We start from the raw sequence: 19,112 nt of genomic DNA on the forward strand, positions 1-19,112 counted from the left end.
AATTCAAAATCTTTTAATTTTACTTTACTTGATATAATTTGCTTTTTTTTACTTATTTAAATTTATGTTATGAGACTTACGTTTTAAATAAACTAATCTGTATAAATCTTATGTTTTATTTTCTTGGTAATCAAAATAAAGTAATGTTTTTCTAAATATTCACATTTATACGTGGACTTTATGTAAATTTTCAAGTAATTATCAAAGTATTTACTCATAAATTCACATAACATATATGTTTGGATGTTTTTATATTTAATATGTTTTAAAATATTAAAATTAAGGTACATCAATTTATTCTCAAAGTATAACAAAAATATAATACAAAAAATCAAGATAATCTAAATTTGTAATTACTATCCCAGTTATAAATTAAGATTTTGTTGATTTTAATAGTTAAATTTAAGGATATTTAAACCAACTCCACTCGACATTCTATTTCTTTCTTATGAAGTCCAACTACCTAGGATTCAGGTTTTGAGTCTTATAATTTTAAATTCGAATTTCATTCTCATTCAATTCATCAACTTGATATAGGATTTATTCTTCTTCAATACACCCTTAAAGAAAGACAAACAATGAATTGCATGGCAGGTATTGTTTAATATATTTTTATTTTCATTTGAAATTTAGGTTTAACAGTATTTTTTTTAGTTATCTACTTGTTGGTATCAATGGGTCAATATTTTTTCTCTATTTAATTATGTACTTGTTACGTAATTTTTATATTTTTAAAAAGATTCAATGTATTTCATAAATTATTCAATCCTAAAAATAAAATTGAAAAGATGATATTAACGTCGCCAACCAAAGTAATCACATTTAGTTTTTATTTTTATTTTTACTTTTGAAAAATATAAGGGTTACATAAGACCAAAATACTATTAAACCTTAAAATTGAAATAAAATGATACATAAATTATTTAAGTGAATACCAATAAATTAGGTAGGTTTTAAAAAGTCGCTAAATTATGAATTCTACATGAATTTCAATTTTATTACTAACAAAAAGCATATTTGATAGAAGAATTTAGAGTGATATACTAATTAATAAAATAAATTTACGCTATTAATTGATGATAAATAATTATTAATGTGATTTTTAAGTAATTATATAAATTAAATAAATTTATTATACGTGGTAACATAAGCTATTTTCATTATTGAACTCTAAGTTTGTCCAACTAAAATATTTTAAGATCAATCAACTTTTTAAACTAATCAATGAAAATCAGCTAAATTAATTTTAATATGGAAAACAGTATTCAACTCGTTCCAATTTATTCGCTGAACTTTATATTTTTATAATTAAAAGCATCAGTACTACGACGAGTGAAATATATGTTTTACTAGTATAGTGATAGTTAGAAATTACTATTGAAACACGTGTGCACATTCATGTTCCATTTTTCTATAATTTTTTATATGATAATAAAAAGCAATAAAAATATTACTATTACTATTATAAATATAATATTAATATATTTTTTTGTTTATATTGAATGTAGTTTTATAATAAAAGAATATTAAGTTTGAAAAAAATAGTTAATTTAAAAAAACAATCATTTAAAAAGTAGAATTGATATAATAATTATTTTAATCTAAAAATGTGAAAGTCTTGAAAATAGTGTTTGGATGTAATAACTGATGTTAAGTTATTTTAATATTTAAAAGTTTAAAGTATAAATAAAATTTTCATAATTAAGTCTCATTATCTAAAGTTATATTATCTTTCTAAGTTTCCATTTTCTAAATCTTTTTATCCTCTCTTTTTAAGAATTTTGACTCTTTGTTCATTTGTTTGAAGATCAGAGAATGCTTAATTAATCCTTAAGACGGGGTCTTCAATTCTAGCTTATCAGTTTTTAGAAGAAAGTAATTTAGTTTCTACTCTTTTCTTTAGTCTACACGTTTTTCTATATATGCATGTAAGTGATCATAGTTTGCATGTAAGGTTTGAGTCCTTTATAACTCTCTACTGATCAATGATCTTAACGGTTTACCCTGATCATGTTTTTGTTATTCGTAGGAGAAAATAGAGTGTATTGTGATTGTGGAGATGTCTTAGGACCCCTTGAGTTTTTGGTATATGTAAGGTAAGGGAAGTTAGATGCTTTAGTCTACATGAGTTGGATATTGTTTGCTGAATTTGGTAAGTTGAACATAATTGTGTTTTGGTGATAAATTGTATGGTGTGTTTAATTGCATGAACTAAGTGTTTATTATGCTTGGACTATGGTGATTGAGAAAATTGAGGATTTGACTATTTGAGCAAGTTGGTGTTCATTCTGACATTAAGAACTATTTTTAAACCAAACATTGAGTTAGGAATATTATTTTGATCATTTAAACAAGTCTCTAATTTCCTAAATCACATATTTTAAGTGGTTGTTTTCTGATATGACGATGAGAAAGATTGATTTAGTTTTAAGGGCTAGCTTAACATTACAAGTATGGAAACATTTTAGCTTCAAACCGTTGAGCGCTACTTTTTCCCACTTAGTGACTAGTTTGCGAATGGTCTAGCATTGAGTGGTGGCAAGATATTGCTAAGCGCCACTTTCCACTACAGGTCTAGAGTCACTAAGCGACAGAATGATGTCATTGAGCGAGCCATTTTATGAGAAGAATGACACTAAGCACCATTCTTGCCATTCAGAGCCAATTCATCTTCCATGTTTTTGGTTTATTTCTTTCGTTGTTTGTTATTAATTTATATCATTCTTGATATTGGTGGTGAGTATAACGACTGTATGAACTTATATATGACAATTCTTGATATGTTGATGTGTGGTTTGGCTATTGAGAGAATTTCAAGGAGAAATTATGTCTTGGTGAATATTTAGTGTATGCTTGACATCTGGGAGTTCAGAAAGAAGTTATCCTGATATATTATCATCCATTCATCTCATATAGAAATGAGTGGGGTGGGAGAGAGAATGGTAGGAGGCCTTTACCCTAGACTTTTGGCCTTAAGTGTAAAAGATTAATCTCGTGAGTAGTAGGGTGATAACTCTTGTGCTTATGACTTTGGAGAATATAAGTACTACTACAAGTGCACATCGATCATAGTGAAACTCTATGTCAAATCATGTATCCAGATAATTGATTCTAGAGTCAAAAGTATGTATGCTTATATGAATTATGATATGTTATAAATGTGAAACCAATAAGTTATATATTTCAATCATTTATTGTAGTTTTCTTTTTGAACTCTAGTTTACCCTTATTTTCTTGTGTGTTGTTTTTCTTTTGCAGTGATCACCGATTGGTGTGAACAGAGGATGAGTTAGGTGCCGACATGCCATTAGTGGAGGCTGACGATGCTACCGAGTGATCTTTTGTGTTTTAGTTAGATGTTTCTATAAGTAATTCTTTATACTTTGTAAAACTTCTTTAGTTTTTCGGTGATCTTGTACATATAACTTATTAGAATTATAATTGTGAGTCTAGTCCCACATTGGGTAAAAATGAGAAAGTAGAGCACTATATAACTTGTTAGAATAGTCCCACATTGGATAGAAATGAGAAAGTAGAGCACCATATAAAGTTGAAGATCCATTAACCAATTGCCTTAAGGTTTCGTGTAGAAAGTGAAGTACCTGAAAACACTAGAACGGGGTGAGGGATTGAATAATGTTATTGAAAAACACATACACATATGTTATTAATGGTTTAGCATATGACATTATATATATTTGGAGGGGTGATGATTTTTTAAATGTTAAGAAAAAATCGTCTAGAGACTAGACTCTCTAAGCAACTCAGGTTTTGAAGTTTAACAAAAACATTAACGAAATATCGTTTTGTATGATAACTTGTGTTAAAGAAAGAATATCTAAGAAAAGAAAGCATCTCTCTTATTAAATCATCTGATAGATGATATGGGCAACAAACAATGTTTTATAAATAAGGTTTAATACCTATTTTGGTCCCTCTTTTTGTACGGCCTGTTCAAAGTGATCCTCCCTTTTTCCAAAATTTCAATAACATCTTACTTTTTGCAAAAACGGTGCACGTTAGTCCTTTTTACTTACGACGTTAAATTTGTTAATGGCAGAGCTGCCCAGCTGGCAAAAAATTGATGAGTTGTACAGTTTTGGTTGACATGTTAAATTGAATTGCTGATTCATTCTAAAAGCAAAGTGATTCATGGTTGTTGTTCCCAAATTTAAAAGCAAAGTTAGGGGTTGTTGGTGAATTATGCTACATTTGTTCTAAAATTTAACAGCAAAGGATTAGGGATAACTTCTTCACAAAGTTGTTCTTCCTGTTTGAAGACAACGGGCAAAGAAGGATTACAATTAAGAAGCCCTAAATTTGAAACTCTAAGAAAAGTTCCTAATATTTACCAGTTTCCTTCTTCTTCTTCTTTGGTGGTGCTGGAGAAATCTTAATTAAGAATCCTAAATTTGCAAACTGGGACCAGCCCTAAAATTAACAATCCTAATGGTTTCTAGAAATCTATAATTGGGAAAATACCCTAATTAAAACCCTAAAATTGAAGATTAGTTTATGAAGCCCTAAAGGGGAAAAATACCCAATTAGTTTCATCCCCAATTTGTTTTTTTTCTTGGCGATCTGGTGCGCTAGAACCACTGTTTTCTTCTCCGTTTACGTTCTACGTCATGCAATGGAGGTCAAGCTTTTTCTTCCTTTCGTTCATCGTCACGATGGTTAAAAGAGTTTTGCATTGCAGCAGTGGTGGCTTTCCTTTGTTTTGGTTCCTCTTCTTGCTCGTTGCCGCCATGGTGGAAGAAACTGTCTTCGTCTTCTCCCTATTCCATGTCATTTTAAATTAATTTATTTTAACACATATAATGAAGTCACAGTGCCACCACAACCACAATTGTACAACTCATCGGTTTTTTACCAGCTGGGCAGCTCTGCCATTAGCAAATTTAACGTCGTAAGCAAAAAGGACTAACATGCACCGTTTTTGCGAAAAGTAGGATGTTAGTGAACTTTTGAAGAAAGGGAGGATCACTTCGAACAGACCCTACAAAATGAGAAAATATATATTAAACTTATAAATAACATCTATAGGGATGGCAAAAAAATCCGCGCCCGCAGATATCCGTGGATAAAATCCACGTCGGATAATTGATACCGCGGATATTTACTACCCACAACCTGTGGGTAGCGGATATTTTAATACCCACTTATAAACGGGCCGAATACGGGTATTATATTGTCCGTACCCGCGGCTACCCGCTACCCGCAAAAAATAAAAATAAAAATTTAATTTATATTTTATTAAGTAAATTTAATTAAAATTAACATTAATTTATATTTTACAAGATTAAATTTAATTAAAATTGAATTTTAATTTATTTTTAATTTAATTTATATATTTTTTGTAATTTTATTTAAATTTTATTTTAATAATTTATAAAAATATAATTTTTTAAAGTATTTGCGGGTATCCACAGATATCCACGGGTATCTGCGAATTTTAAAATACCCACCGATATTTTTTAAGTGTGTATCTGTGGGGGTAGCGGGTCGGATAGTGGGTGCATTTTTTTTGTCGGGTCGGGTTGCGGGTAGGCACTATCTGTGCCTGACCCGACCCGTTGCCATCCCTAAACATCTAAACTCCTAAATGAACAACGTCTTACAAACTAGCATTTTATGACCAAAATAATTTATCTTTTTGATAACACTCATGCTTAAAATATGTTTTATTCAAAATAGTGTTAGTTCAAGCAAAACATGTTATGAAATGTACCGTTTAACAACCGTTAAACACTACATTTAAAAATAGTTTTTCAAGCATCTAATGTCTTACACCATCTGATGATCATGCTTTACTAAATGATGCATTCATTAATGAAATGACAAGTGACAAAATGTTTTGAACATGCAATCGCTTATCAACGTTCAAAATAATTAATGTATGTACGATAAAGTATCTTGATGCCTGTTTATCTTATTCTTGATATTTGTGCAGATCATTAAAGTAGAAAGGTATTATCATAATCATTCGATCCAAGAAAAAGACATTGAGAAATATGAAGAATATTCTAGAAATATTTTCCTTGAAGTCTTATTTGGTGGGTTTTGTTGTATCTATACCATACCTTTCTTTTTTATATTCATATTTGTTTTTTAATTTTATCTCTTAAATAATATGTTTTAAAATTAAAATAATTATTTTATTCATTTCATTCTTTAGATGAGTGTTTTTATAAATTTAACTGTTTTTCAATTTGATCGTTTTTTAAATTTGATTATTTTTTATTATAAAACTACATATAAAGAAAATGAAAATTATTTACAACAAAATTATAAAAATTATTTATATTTAATTTTATTATAATAATAATAATAGTAGTAGTAGTAATAGCAATTTTATTATTTTTAATTATTAATAAAAAATTGAATATACAAATATACTTAGCAGTGTATATAATGGCAATATATGATGCTTTGCAGGTTTTTATTAAGTCTTGCACAATCTAGCAGTTAAACTGTGAAATGTCAATTGCATTGGAAATGATTTTTGTTTAGCATTGAGGGTTTTGTATTTGTTCTTTTATTTACGTAGTGGCAGCGCTATATTTGGTGATGCCACAATGATTTTCTTGCATGGTGGGCTTTGGTTATTCGTAAATGGATTCAGAATGGTGGGGTAGTGATTGTTTCATTTTTATTTACGTAAAAAGCAGGCGGTGATCTGGGAATGGTGTTTTATGTTTTGGACAGAGGAATTTGCGGGTTGGATGTTTAATTAATATGTTTTTGGGTTGTGACTAAATCCTTGGTTTGGCATTTTATGGTTTGATTAAAGGAGAATGATATTTTAACAACTTTTTGACAACAGGACACGTGTTATCATTTTATTGTTATGTTTGAATTTATTTTAAAAAAAATATTTGAAACGGACCAATCACAATCGGTCACGTATGTTGTTAAAAAGTTGTCAAAAAAAAGAGTTGTTAAAGAGACTTTTTCCTTAATTAAATGCAGTGTATAAGTTATAGTATATATATATATATATATATATATATATATATATATATATATATATATATATATATATATATATATATAAGGGTTTGCTAATTTATGTAAGGGGGGTTTTTCAGTTGGTACATTTTAGCAAAGTGTACCAAACTTTAGGTTACAAAAATGTCCTATTAAGAAAAGAAAACCAACTTTAAATTCAAGGGTATTTTAATAATTTTAAAATATAATTTAAAATAAAAAAAATAAAAGATAATTATTAAAAATCCTGATTGTTCCTTATTAGCTTTTATTATATATTTTTTAAAAGGTAGTTGTTTTTTAAAATAAAAAATAAAATAAAAGGTAATTGTTTTTTTAACCCAGACGGGTTTTATAAACCAAAAGAGTTCTACAAACCCAGAAGGGTTCTATAAACCTAGACGGGTTCTATAAACCCAGACGGGTTCTACAAACTCACGGGTTCTTATAACCCTAAACCATTACATTTTTTTAAAAGATATTCCTTTTAAGTCATGGAAAATATGTCGCCTATGGATGTGATCTACCCATTTTTAAAAAACAACGTAACTATAAAAATTATATCTATTTAAAAATATTATAATTAAAAATATTCTTTAAGTAGTGGAAAATAACTACCTTTCTTTTTATTTTTATTTTAAAAAACAATTAATGAATAACTACTTTTTTTTTATTTTTTATTTAAATTTTAAAATTACTAAAGTATCCTTATATTTAAAGTATGTTTTTTTAAATAGGAATATTTTTGTAACCTAAAATTTGGTACAATTTACTAAAATGTACCAACTGAAAAATCACTTTACATAAATTAGCAAACCCCATATATATATATATATATATATATATATATATATATATATATATATATATATATATATATATATATATATATATATATNAAATTAGCAAACCCCATATATATATATATATATATATATATATATATATATATATATATATATATATATATATATATATATATATATATATATATTTACGGCTTTGGTTTGGAACAATGCATAATGCATAATGTATATAAAAGTTAAAGATTTGTTTGAGTGTTGTGTCAATTGTAACAATTTTTTAATTCTTGTAATTTTGTAGCAAAAGTGTATATTACAATTGGAGATTTGGTAATTGTTCATTAGTTAACGCCAACATATAAGGAATATGGAGTGGAGTCGCTATTATTTTAAATATGTTGTTGACCTATAAACTTAGATTTTAAGTCTCTTATCAACAAATTTAAATATATTGTGACTATAGAACAACAAATTTTTCATATGTATTTTAAATTGTTCATTTCAAGCACATAATAAGAAGTTCTGATATAAAAAATAAACATTAAAATGTCTAACTTAAAAGTTGTAGTCAAAACAAAGTCTAATTTAAACTTTTAAGTCTAAATGTAACATAAATAAGATTTAAACAACACCTAATAAAAACCTAATCTCCATGTTGGAGAAGACAACTTGTCCATTAATGTGTTATTTTATTGATATAACCTTCTTTGATATTAATGATCATCGAACACCTAATACAAACAATATTATTATTATTATGTAATAACTTACATAAAATCATATAATCCATGCTATATGAGAGATTTATCATTTTATAAAGTTACCTTGTTATAATTCAAATCCTTATCTATTAGCAAAAGAGAAGAAATGTGAGCAATAAAAAGAATAATAAAAATGGCACAGTTAACCAAGGAAAAAAACTACATAAGCTAAAATTATGTGACAATTATGACACATTTAAGAGAATTATTTGTTTATCAGTTAACCAAGAAATCAAAGTCAATAATATTCTAATTTCCTATATATCACAAACTAACCCAACCATTTTATCCAAATCTTCTTCATTTCTTATAATTTACAACTAAAAATTAAAGTTTATCATGGCTTTTTATTCAAACATGCCATAAACAAGGGAAGAAATGTAAGATAATATTTATAATGAGATCTATAATTTTGAAAGCTAGGGTGATGGATATGTTTGTAAGATGAAAGCCATGTTCATATATATATATATATATATATATATATATATATATAAAGTGTCAACAACATGCTCTGTAGGTAAATTGACTTGCTTATTTTGTAACACGATAATAAAGGCCTTCTTAATTGAGATACATAGACAAACAATCAATGACAAATGTCTCGCTATCTTCTTCTATGTATATAAACTAATTTCAGCATGTGACTAAGATAAACTAGAACGTTTTTAAAAAAATATAGCAATTAAAAGAAAATACAAAAAGGATAATGATATTTAGACAACATTTTTTTAACAACATTTGAACATTGATTATGTGTCAATCTGTGATTGGTCATAAATTATTCCACAATAATGTTTATGATTATTATTATTAATTGTGGAGTAATTTTTGGCCAATCACAAATTGACACATAATCAATGTTCAAATGTTGTCTAAATATCATTATCCATACAAAAACAGATAATCATTAACACTGCGATTAAGGTGTTTTCAGGCATGCAATTAACCAGTCTTTGCCATAGTGTTTAAAGATTCTAAGCAATATCAACGGCAAACATAAATGTGTATAAAAAACGGAAAAATATAAACACAGCGTACCAGGCCAAAAGCAAAAATTTAAAACTTTTAGAACAAACAAGTACTGGTGAATGGTCCATAATCAAAGTAGTGAATCCCTTCAAAATCCCTAAAAACGACACCAGAGACAAATACGCATTATCATTTCATTTCCGAAAGCATTATTAGAAAATTAAGAAGGAAGGTTGAGAATGAAAGGAATGAACCCGCAGAGTTGGCGAGGGCGTGGGAGGAGCGGCGGGCGACCCAGGCAGAAGTAGCCCTAACACCCTCTATGGCGCTGTGAAGTTGAGGAGAGAAATGCAGTGTTTGCAATAAACCCTAACAAAAGGGTTTGGAATGATGGAACGTTGCACGCCGCCGTTGCAAGTTGCCGTTGTTGGAACTCTGATAGCGAGTTCAATGCTGCAAGGCCAGACGACGAGTTGGATCTTAGACTGAAAAGGCTGAGAAGTGAAAAGATGAAAAGGGTCTAAAGAGTCTCCAAGTGGAAAAATGAAAGCATTCAGTTAAAAGACCTTTTTTAAGCCCGTTAAATAATTATCAGATTTAAAAATATTAATTTAACTATGTTAAAAAGGTAACATATGTTACTCGACAACAAACTTTACTAACTAGTTTTTATTTACCAAAACTGTCACAGCATTTTTAAGTCTATTTTCTTACAAACATACTTAAAATGTTTCTTTCACATCAAACTTTTTGATATTGTCAGGTGTCGTTTCTCAATTGGCCGATTTTGAAAAGAAAGAAATGATGTTTTAATAATTAGGTAGGGACATATTTGAAAGGTGAAAAAAAAATAAAATTCGTTTCACGGTTTCTTTCATTCACACACTTTCATTCACACATCTCGCATTTCTCATATCACTCTCTCGTTCTCTCATCGCCACTCTCTCTCTTTCGCTCTTTAAGTTCTCTCTCTCTTTCATTTGCCTGAGCATTGTTGTGGGTCTCTCGTATTGTTTTTCACGGTTTTCCTTGAACTCTTGCATTGGCGCTTTTCCTTGAACTCTTTCACACGTTTCCCTCTTATCTTCCTTTTTTTGTTCGTCTCTTTGGCATTCACCATTGTTGCTCGTCGAAGGTTGATGATTTTGTAAGGTTCGGGCTTTTCGAAGGTTGAGACTTTTCAAAGGGAACTTTTCGAAGGTTGGTGTTTTTCGAAGGTTGGGGCTTTTCGTCTTCGCACACTGTCTTTCCCGCACTCCATGACCGAGTAAAGGTTTCAAGGTTGTGGCTTTTGACATTGACCAAGTAAAGAAATATGTATGCGACAGGATCCTCGACAACGACAACATTAAAAGAATGTAAGCATGACAAAAATTTGGATTGTTGTAGGATTAGTTTCATTTGTAGAGTTTTTCTTTGTATGTAGACAAAGATGGATTTTTGTCTTTGTAAGAAACAATGATATTTATGTACAGATTCTTATTGCAATATAATGTCAGCTTTCATAGATTGCTCAAACATGACTTCCTAGTCTCTGCTCGCACTTAAACACTAAAAATAAGTTTCAACCATGGTATAAATGTCAAAAAATTTGAAAGGTCTTTGAGTATAGACCAAACTAACTTGTTCAAATGAAAAAATTTAGACTAACTTGTTCCAGACCTTAAAGGACTTCAACTAACTTGTTTAAATGAAAAAAATTGTTTCTTATCTCGAACATGGGGTGCCCAAACTTGATTTCCCACACTAAAATCACACTTAAACAACAAAATCACACAAAAACCATTGTGTTTATGCAAAAAATACAAAAGTTTAGACTATGGTCCCCTAGGTTACCAGAACTGACTCCTACAGTACAACTTTTTGTACAAATCTAGGATTTTGTTCGTGTAATCGTTTACCAAGGTCTTGTAAACGATTACAACTTTGTTTTTTGCTCCAGACCTTGTAAAACTTTGACTAACTTGTTCAAATGAAAAAAATGGTTTCTTATCTCGAACATGGGGTGCCCAAACTTGATTTCCCACACTAAACTCACACATAAACAATAAAATCACACAAAAACCATTGTGTTTATGCAAAAAAAAACAAAAATTTAGACTATGGTCCCCTAGGTTACCAGAATTGGCTCCTGCAGTACAACTTTTTGACAAATCCAGGATTTTGTTCGTGTAATCATTTACCAAGGTCTTGTAAATGATTACAGCTTTGATTTTTACTCCAGACCTTGTAAAACTTCAACTAACTTGTTCAAATGAAAAAAAAATGGTTTCTTATCTCGAATATGGGGTGCCCAAACTTGATTTTCCAAACTAAAATCACACTTAAAAAACAAAGTCACACAAAAAACATTGTGTTTATGCAAAAAATACAAAAATTTAGACTATGGTACCCTAGGTTACCAAAACTGGCTCCTACAGTACAACTTTCTTTACAAATCCAAGATTTTGTTCGTGTAATCGTTTACCAAGGTCCTATAAACGATTACAACTTTGCTTTTTGCTCCATCAGTGATTTCTAAGAAATGTTTTCTGCAAAACCTTTCAAAGATCTCTTCCAGATCAAGCAATTAGTTATGCAAGAAAAAAAATAATCCATAAGAAGTGAATATGCAAAGATATGTAACAGTTCAAGCATGCATAATCAACTTCAATCTATGCAAAGTCGAATCAATCCTCATTTTATACTACTATCATTTAAAATTCCTAATTCATTACGAATAGTAAAGAATCTCTCCCTGTTGAGAGGCTTCGTGAAAATGTCAGTCCATTGATGTAAGGTATCAACATATTCAATCTTGATTTCACCCTTGAGGATGTGATCTCGAATGAAATGATGCCTTATTTCAATATGCTTTGTTTTCGAATGTAAAACAGGATTTTTTTGTCAAGTTTATGGCACTAGTGCAATCACATTTTAATGCAACATTTTCTAACTTAATGCCATAATCCTCTAATTGAATCTTGATCCAAAGAGATTATGCACAGCAACTTCCAGCTGCAATGTACTCGACTTATATGGTAGATAAAGCCACACATGCCTGTTTCTTTGAGTGCCAAGAGATCAATGCAGATCCAAGTAGATGACATGTACCACTGGTGCTCTTTCGGTCTAGTTTACAACCTCCAAAATCTGAATCACTGTAACCTTCCAGAAAAACGTTTGTACCATTTGGATACCATAGTCTAAGACTTTTGGTTCCTTTTAGGTATTTGAAAATCCTTTTGACCGCGGTTAAATGTGATTCTTTAGGAGGGGATTGGAACCTAGCACAAAGACATACACTATGCATAATGTTAGGTCTACTAGCATTTAGATACAACAATGAACCAATCATACCTCGATACATTTTTTGGTTAACACTTTTTGCAGTCTCATCAAGATCTAAATAGAAGTTTGTGGCCATAGGAGTAGTTGCTTCCTTATAGTCAAGCATTTTGAATTTTCTTAGTAGATCAGTGCAATACTTTGACTGATGAACGAAGATTCCATCGCTAGCTTGTTTTACTTGAAGACCAAGGAAGTATGTTAGCTCACCCATCATCGACATCCCAAGCTCATCTTGCATTGCCTTAGAAAATTCATTGCAGAGTGTAGAATTAGTTGATCCAAAGATGATATCATCAACATAAATTTGTACATACAATTTATCTTTGTTCAAACTTTTAATAAATAAAGTTGAATCAACCTTACCCCTTGAGAACCCCTTTTTCATAAGGAAATCACTTAGGCGTTCATACCAGGACCTTGGTGCTTGTTTCAATCCATACAGAGCTTTTCTGAGTTTGTAAACATGGTTTGGATGTTCAAAGTCTTCAAAACCAGGTGGTTGTTCCACATACACTTCTTCCTTGATATATCCATTTAGGAAAGCACTTTTGACATCCATTTGGTACAGTTTAAACTTCATTGCAGATGCAATTGCGAGAAGAATTATTATTGCCTCTAATCTTGCTACAGGTGCATAAGTCTCATCATAGTCGATTCCTTCCTCCTGGCAGTAGCCTTTAGCAACAAGTCTAGCTTTGTTCTTTATGATTTCACCCGAGTCGTCCACTTTGTTTATGAAGACCCACTTTGTACCTATCACCTGTAAATCATTTGTTCTGGGAACTAGCTCCCATACATTGTTTCTTTTGAACTGATTTAATTCTTCCTGCATGGCCATCAGCCAATTTTCATCATCCAATGCATCTTCAACCTTCTTAGGCTCAATTTTTGATGCATACGGAACGTTCATGCAGAACTGATTCAGTTGTCCTCTAGTAGAAACTCCTCTTGAGATTTCTCCAATAATGTTTCCAATGACACGTTCTTTGGCACTTTCCATTGTTTAGTCGATTCTTATCTAGGAGAGTCGACTAGCTCTTTACAGTTTTCCTTTTCAGTTGTCTCTACAGGATCTTCTTCCTCCCCTGCTGAATTTTCTTCTTCAGTGGTTCTCTTGATGTGTTCGAATGTGTCCGAAGCCTGAATGTGTTCATCAAAGGCCACATGTACAGATTCCTCAACCTTCATAGTCCTCTTGTTGCACACATGATAAGCTTTTCTAGTTGAGGAATGCCCTATGACGATAGCTTCATCTGCTTTGAAGTCAAATTTGCCAAGATTTTCCTTACCGTTGCTTAGCACAAAGCATTTGCTTCCAAAGACTCTTAGATGCAAGATGTTTGGTTTTCTATCCTTTAGCAGCTCATAAGGAGTTAGCTTCAAGATTGATCTTATTATGGTTCTGTTCAGTACATAGCAAGCAATGCTAACAGCGTCAGTCGAAAAGTATTTTGGCATGTCCCTCTCATTCAACATAGTTCTTGCTAGTTCTTCAAGAGCTCTGTTTTTCCTTTCAACTAATCCATTTTATTGAGGAGTTCTAGGTGTTGAGAAGTTATGTGATATTCCCATTTCAGCTAGATAGTCATCAAACTCCTTGTTCTAAAATTCTCCTCCATGATCACTTCTAATAGATTTGATTTTGAGGTCCATTTCATTTTGAACAACAACAACCCTTTTGAATACTTTAAAAGTGTCATTCTTAGTTGCAATGAAGTAGGTCCATGTGTACCATGAGTAATCGTCAACAATGACTAGTCCATAAGAATTTCCACCGAGACTTGACTCTTGATGGTCCAAACAGGTCCATGTGAAGTAGTTGTAGAGGTCTCTTAGTTGACATTTTTCTCTTACTTTTGAACGACTGTCTAGTTTGCTTTCCTTTCTGACATGCATCACATAATTTGTCTGACATATAACGAATTTTGGGCAGACCACTCACTAAGTTCTTGGAAACCAATTTGTTTAGTTGATTCATGCTTATGTGAGCGAATCTCTTGTGCCACAACCAAGCATCTTCTTCTTTGGTCATCAGGAAAACAATTGAGTCGAATGAACTATCCTTCAAGTCAATTACATAAATGTTGTTAAATCTTTTTCCCACCAATAGTAACTCATTTGTTGTCCTATCGCTGATCAAGCAATACTTAGGCTCAAATGTAATCTTCAGACCTTTGTCACACAATTGACTGATGCTGAGCAAGTTGTGTTTCAACCCTTCTTCAAGCAAAACATTTTTAATTTCATAAGATGAGGAGGTTTTAATTTTACCTATGTCGATGATCTTCCCTTTGTTGTTGTCTCCATATGTAACATGACCAATAGCTTTGTAAGAGATGTCTGAGAATTTTGTAGGATCTCTTGTCATGTGTCTTGACCAGCTACTGTCCAGATACCATGTTGAACTTCTTTGCTCATGTTTCATATTAGTTTTGACAACTCTAAACTTTTCCATCATTTTCAGCTCCTCTTCCATTTTGGTCTTTTTGATCCTTTCTTGATCTGTCGGTGTCTCCTTTCTGTCAAGAAACTTTGTAAATTTGTTGGCAAGCAGGTTTAGTCTTGGTGATCCAGAGACATGTTTTCCATCATATAGAGCCTTGTGTTGCAAGTTACCTGTTTCAAACAATTCATAAAATCCATTAGTAACAGATTTTGTCTTCTCATTACAAGGGGCAAATACAAAATCATTTTAAAATCCCAGATCCTTTTAGATTGCGAAACAAAAGCCATCCCCAGGTTTATATAGTCGATTCAAAGAAAAACAGAGTCGACTAGTTTTTAAAATATCTTATGAAAACCAGCTCTGGTGCCAATTGTTGAGAAACAGGTAGGCTTCGTTTTAACACCAAGAGGGGGGGTGAATTGGTGGGTTTTCAAAATCAGAGTCTTTTCACAATCTTTATAAAACTTTGCAAAGTTTCTTGAATCGCAAGTAATAGAAAATTAAGTGCAGTGGAAAAACGAAGTTGAATACAAGAATTGTAAAGTCAACTGAATGTAAATGAATAGGGATAGAGAATTCAAACGTAGGTTTTTATACTGGTTCGGCCTTAATGCCTACATCCAGTGTCCTTCCAATACCAGGAAGCAAATGCACTATAATGGTCAAGGTTTTTACAGCAAGGTTTTTATAGAAGACCTCCACGTCAAAAATATAAAACACCTCTCTAACCCTCTAACTAAAATACATGCAACAATAATATAACAAGACTTGCAGCAAGATATCCCTTCTCCTGCAGTCTACACCCCACTTTGAACAATCCTCAAAGTGTACCAGACTCCACGAGTTCAACCCCTGTAGTCACAACAACTAACAACAATCACCACGGATGCCACCAAGTATCTTGATCAACCTATAAGCACCTCAATGTGCATATTCTAATCAAGCAGTGTGTGCAGCACAATTCTCCTTTAGAAACTCCTCAAAGAAAGATCACAATCGTCTTCTTGATGAGTTCTTGGAGCTCAATTCCTTCAAAGAATAATCTGAAACATAATATGAAAGTGTTTGATTTCCAAAAGTTCTCTGAAAAAACTCTGGTCTCGTCTATTTATAGATTTCTATAAAATAGACGCTCTTGCAGTCGATTACACTACTAATACAGTTGACTAAACTAAATCAATTATAACAGTTAAGACGCAACATTAGCGTTTCAATCAAACCAATTAATTACACAGTCAAAGCAGTTGACTATCATTCATTGCTCAACTAACTTTTAAAAATATACTCGTTACTGAGCACAACAGAATTTCAAACCAAGCAACTAATACAGTCGAATGCATGACACATATAGTCGACTACAACATGTCAGAACATTTTGAAATTTTTTCCTTCACAAAATCTCACATAGCACCGTTTCACAAAATCTGTGCATAATCACGAGCTTAATTCGACTTCCCTCATAATGAAGTCGACTTACAACTTGCAATTATGCCACACAGTGTAAGTTCATTAAAGTGCATGTGGTTTTCATCTTTCAAAATTTGTGTAATGCAACCGATATGATGTAACATATATAAGCTCAGTAAATATGCATTCACATATCAATATACACACAAAAACATGTTCAACCAAATATCAATCAATAAGCACAGAACATGTAAAGCTTCAATAACATATGTGTTATTAGAAATGTGTTGTCATCATCAAAAACCTAAGTGATATAGATATTGTGTTGTCAACAATCTCAACATTACGTACTCAAATACATTCCTAATGCATTTGTAAACTACTAAGATGCTTTTAAAACAATTATAACAGTTTTCTTCAAGTCTATCTTCTTGTAACATCATCAAAATCATTTGTCTTGAAATATACCAATGTTCTTCATTGGTAACAAGTCGTTGTGTAAGTCAACTTTGTCAAAGAAGGAATGTTTTTTCCGTCCTTAGCTTGAACTAGGTTGTATGATCTTTTTAGACTTTGCTTCAAGAGAGGAATATTCCATGATTATCTCTATTGTCTCTAATGTTTACTTTTGATATTTGATCTATAGCATTGTGGATGTGTGTAGAAAAGCTTATCTACAAAGTTAGAGTAAACTATGCATGCAACAAAAAGAAGCATAAAATAATTCAGAACATATTCAAATACATGAAAGTTTAGAGGTTACATCTTCACCAACAACAAATGAGCTTAGTTCTCCATTGTCACGGAGAACCTAGGTGTACAATGGAATGAAAGTGAGATAAAAAAACACTTAAAAGTGAAGAGGAAAGCTCCTACATCCAAGTTTGCCTCCAAAGGGTTGAAAAAAGTGTTTCTGCACTTCAGCCACCAAAAGATACAAACCCTAGGGCGAGCAAATCCTTAAATAGATCAGAAACGAGTCCAAAGGCTCAAAATGCTGGTGCTCAACACCCCCACTTAGGGCAAGCAAGCGTCCCTACGAGAGAGAGGTGGCATTGAAGGCCCTAAAAGGGGCAAGCAAGTGTTCTACGGTACGTGGAGTCTGGCGCTCAGTGCCCCCTAGAGGGCAACCACGTGCTGGTGCGAGCTACCTGGCGTTGAGGGCCCTAGAAAAGGGCAATCAAGCGTGGTGCGTGAGCACTTATGCCCAGGGTCCTGTTGGGGCAAATCGGCAAGTGTATCGAGTCGCACAAGCAATATAAAATGGTAAGACCATGTATCGTATCCCAGAGGACTCTCAGCGCTGAACAGTTGTGTGAAAACAAGATTAATTAAGACTTAAAAGAAAAGAGATCATAGGTTTGTATTGCAAAATAATAAAATAAAGCAAAGTAAAATTGATCAATGGCAAAAGAGCACAAAGATGAATGGAGGTTGATTTATATGAGATGAGTATGTTGTTGGGGTTAGACTTCACCACGTTCCCTCTCATGTATATAAGAATTCTTCTTTATTCATTAATGCCAACATACCTCACTAAAACACTTAAATCCGATGTCTCGGTAAATAAGCCTGTCCCTAATTACCAGTTCATACAATTCCTAGCATTCCTGGTAAAATGATGTGAAGATCAGGAGTTAAGACGACAAAGACCTATACCCTCATGTCTGAGCAATATATCCCTTAGGAGTAATTTAATAAAGACCTGAATTGAAAGGAACCTATCGACACTCATGCAAATCACAGATCATGCTATTGTATAAGCAAGCAGTAAGAACACATAAATTACTCTAACAATTAATGAAAAAAAAAACATATGAAATTAAGAATCAATTCAAATACATAAGAGTTTACAAGGTTATATCATTCCCTAACAACAAATAGAAATTAGTTCCCCATAAACATGGGGGAACCCTATGAACAATGGAAGAAAGAAAGAGAGAATGAGAGACTAAGAATTGGCTAAGAGTGTATTGCTATGCTCTTCTCTGCCAAGGATGCAAAACCTAGAGCCCTATGGTCCTTTAAATAGTGTCAGACGCATCCCAAAGTGTGGCTCGGTCCAAAAGAATCAAATCAGAGCAGAACCAGGGCTCGATCCACGTGAAATCACGCTCAAGCATTGCAGGGAGCTCGTCTAAGCGTGAATTAGGGTTCATGTTGGGTTTGGGCGCCAGTTTTGGATGCCCAAGCTTCGAGCATCCGTCGCCCGGGCGTCAGGGCTGTTGCCCGGGTGACCAGCGGTGATTTGGCTTGTGCTGTTTTCTCATTTCTGTCGCCTGGGCTTCAAGTTTTCCCTCTTCTTGGTGCCTTTTTGACCTCTTTTGAGCTCCATCTTCTTAGCTTTTCACTTTTTCTTCCAGTATTGCTTCAATTGTTGTCAAAACAAGGGGATTTTGTTAG

Source organism: Vigna radiata, chromosome 5 (genome assembly GCF_000741045.1).
Source record: "Vigna radiata var. radiata cultivar VC1973A chromosome 5, Vradiata_ver6, whole genome shotgun sequence".
Lineage (NCBI taxonomy): Eukaryota > Viridiplantae > Streptophyta > Magnoliopsida > Fabales > Fabaceae > Vigna > Vigna radiata.